The sequence below is a fragment of the Hyposmocoma kahamanoa genome, unplaced genomic scaffold (genome assembly GCF_003589595.1).
Source record: "Hyposmocoma kahamanoa isolate Upper Pololo Valley unplaced genomic scaffold, ASM358959v1 63, whole genome shotgun sequence".
In the NCBI taxonomy this organism is placed as follows: Eukaryota; Metazoa; Arthropoda; class Insecta; order Lepidoptera; family Cosmopterigidae; genus Hyposmocoma; species Hyposmocoma kahamanoa.
Genome location: NW_020653851.1, coordinates 10,266,062 through 10,269,775, shown reverse-complemented (window position 1 = coordinate 10,269,775; position 3,714 = coordinate 10,266,062). Strand labels below are relative to the sequence as shown.

General features: G+C 37.2%; 1 protein-coding gene across 1 annotated transcript in view; it reads right to left on the bottom strand.

Moving 5' to 3' along the window:
* The window catches only part of LOC113230147, a 24,421-nt gene extending 22,495 nt beyond the window's left edge, over nt 1-1,926 (bottom strand). Inside the window, exon 1 of the mRNA XM_026463936.1 lies at nt 1,657-1,926. The gene's annotated coding sequence lies outside the window, so the exon portion shown is untranslated. The remainder of the gene's footprint in view (nt 1-1,656) is intronic.
* Nucleotides 1,927-3,714: the final 1,788 nt, after the last annotated feature.

Here is a 3,714-nt window from a genome sequence, read left to right as displayed (position 1 = left end):
ATGCAACTCCAACAAGGGAAAATAAATAAATGGATAATCACAAAAGTCTAAAATCAGGCGGTGTTTGTTGTGTTCTCTAGTTAGTTAATTTGTTTTGAGAATCTTACAACAACAACAACACCAAGAGTAATTATAATAACGTGTCAGACAGCCACACCAATTGCAATCTCAAAGTACGAATTCCCCTGTACTAAGAGTACGAGAGAAACGAAATTCACTCTAGCGTACTTCCCAGAACACTCATGCCAGAACCAATTTAGGAAAAGTTTATTTCCCAAATTGGTCGTACTGGGGAATGAGTCGATACAACACAAAAAGCGCCCGCAGTGCAAACCGTTGGCCACTAAGGTCATCAAGCAAATTTTTTTTGTTTTTATGATACCAAGTGATAGACCGACAGACCCGTCTTTAACAGTTGCAGGTACAATCAGAGCTTTAAATGGCAAACATCTGAGGGGCACTGCCACTGCGCATAAATTGACGTCTCATGTGCCTGCAATTTCAACAGCAACTTTACCCTTTAAAATCGGCCATCAGTAATGTTCACATTACTGTTTGGCAGCAGAAATAGGTAAGGTAGCAGTACTTCCCTGGACGAACTCTTTCACAAGGAGTTCTACTGCTACTAACAATATAATACAAATAGTACCTACTATGTGGTGTGTAATATTGTACTCGTTGAAGTTGCTTTTAAGTGAATATTTTGCCTGTAATAAGATCGCATATCATGTCCTCAAATATCATTGAACATGGTCTCTCTACATCTAGCAATGGAAATACCATCTGGAGATACTCGTGTATATCTTTGAAACTGTAAAGCAAGAATCTGTTCACAGTTTAGTCTCGATGATTATTTGGGTCTATCTATGAGTCATTTATCTTTTAACGGTTTTCGTAAATCTTTCAGGTTTTAATTGAGAAATGAGTTCAATGTAATAAAAAGGCTTAGAGAGTGTATATCTAGCTGTAGGCATATCATTTTGGTGCAGCTTTCGATGCGGCTTATAATAACCGAAAGGGACTTGTCTATGAATAACGTGAGCCCGTAATCCAGCACGTTGAGTTCAATAATGTGGGCAATCTCTTTATATAGCTTGCTAGTATGTTATATGTATAGAGTATGGTACTAAAAACTTACTTTAAGTAATTACGCGTACGAAAGACGTGTTTACATTGAATTTTGATTATTCTTAATTACTTTAAGAACTGATTCGAAATTATGTGTAAGAACGAGACCGTTAGAGAAACGTTCTTTTAATTAAAATTAGGACAAAAGCTTCAGAAGTGTAATTTATAAAATATTCTGGTCAAAGCTGAAACGTATTCGTTTTTTAAAAAGTACAATTTAGTTTTCTTTGTTGTGATCTTCGAGATTTGTTTTTATAGTTTTCAAAGAAATAATTGGGTATACAGTGGAAGTGGTTACACACATTACACATAAAAGTTATTTAAAAAAGTTATAGTATGAAATTCGCGGAAACTACAGTTAAGTCAATGTGAAAAGTGATAAGATAACATTAATTCAGTAAAGACATATTCTATTGCAAATATTGTCAAGTTTTTCAAATGTTATACAACAAGAAAGTTCAATGTTTAAGTAGTTACCTGTTACTTAATTATTTCTATAAATTTTAAACTTAAAATAATTTTACTCACTCCTGAGACAGTGTGGTAGACTTCAGCAAAGACAATAATCTCTCCCGTGAGTACGATCGTCTGAGCGTAACTGAAAATCACATGGTATAGATCACAACACTGAATCACTCGAGTCACAAAGTCACTTGGGGGTCGATGGATTACGAACGTGTTATCACGAGACGTGCGGATCGATCCCGGTCCGCGAATGTTTTGATAAGGGCGGAGTGAAGACTGCGGTACGGTGTGGACGGCGAGAGACGAGTAGTGAATGCCTCGGTGCGCGCGACGCGACTGACGACTTCCAGGAGCTTTGCTGCTGAGTGCCCGCTCCCGCCCGCACTTGCCTCTCTACTACTACGCTACCAATGATAAGATGAGCATTGAACACTCGTAAGAAGGTACTGTACGGCTGCACGCGCGCGGCAAGTGCATCCATTCACCGCCAATTTCAGTGCGGTCGCTGGATTTACCTACATGGGCGGTAGTTTCCGTCAATTCCGATTTACGATCCAATAGTTGTTTACAACTTTATTGCTCTTAAAATATGCTATAGTTCACATTTATCTGATTCCATTTTGAATTCCAATATACTCTCAACCACAATTTTTATGTGTTCCAGTTCGCATGATGACGTCATGATTAAAATGATGTCAGAAGATGCATTTTTATGAATTAAACAGCACCGGTCTCATGTTGTACTGTTTATAAGAGTAATAGGCAACAAAACAATAATAAACGCCAGCACAACAGTTTGATAACGCAAATATTTGCTATCAGACTTCAGAAGCGTAACGTGTTTATAAATTTACCATAACAAACTATTAATAAATTTCTTTAACGTGCATAAAATTATAATTTCGACACGTTGCTCTCAGCCACGAGAATTGGATATCCATATTTATGGATCGTTGCTTCGATAACATTATACTGTGTGGAAATCAGCGTGGCGAGTTTGTTACGAAGTTAAAATAATATTATGAATTATTTCCAAGTATACACTATATCCAATAACTGGTAATTGTACGTACAAAAGGTGTCTTCTCTATTTACGATATTGCTCATAAAGGTTTCTGCAACGACACTTTTAAGAAACGCTCCGAACTTGCTTTTTTACTGTGAAAAAAACGAGTGCTCTGTATTTTTATCATAGATTATGATAATTATGCAATACATTTTGCAAATTATTTTATTGTAAATTTATATAATTGTGGTATAACAAAGTGTTGTTTTTTTATCTAAGAATGTACCATTATTACGAAACTGTAATACTCTCAAAGAAGAATAACTTGGAGATTGGGAAAAGACAGGTTTATGGACCCATAGATTTTCAGATTAAGCACGGTCGACGAAATATTTGGTGAAAAAGCAATAACTCCAGTCACGAGGAAGGCGTAGACGGACGATTTTCCGCCAAAGAGTAGATTCGCACGTTCCCCATACTTTCACGTGCCTCCTCACGCGATTTCTTATCGCTACCACACATTATTAGGATTTCTAACTACTTGCTTTAATCGCTACATTCCTTTAAAGATTAAAAACGTAGTTATCTAACCGTTAGTTGCTCAGCCCGTGCATTATTCTTAAGTTTTTTTTCATACTTGCGAAATTTTAAAATTTTGCAAAGTAATTGGAGTGTGCATGGTAAGCATAAACGTTGGTGAAGAAATAAATTAACTCTTATTACGCTTGCGGTGAACAAACGGTATCACGTTTGGTTTTAAAGAGAATTCACTGGAAATATAGCTCAACTAGAACGAAGCGAAGCCATGGTAGTCTAATGGTTTGACCTACTGCCTCTCAAACAGAGGGTAGTGGGTTTGAATCCGGGTCTCTGAGTTTCTCGGAATTTATGCGCGAAATTTAATTTGAAATTTATCATGAGCTTTTCTGTGAAGGAAAACTTCGTGATAAAACCTGCGCGTTGAAGAAGGTTCACAACCCTGAAACTGAAAACATGTGAAGTTCCCAACCCGCATAGGGCCAGCGTGGAGGAGTATGGCCTAAACCCTCGTCTGAAAGGAGACCCATGCCTAGCAGTGGGACGTATAAATGGGTTGATGATGATGATGATGAGAA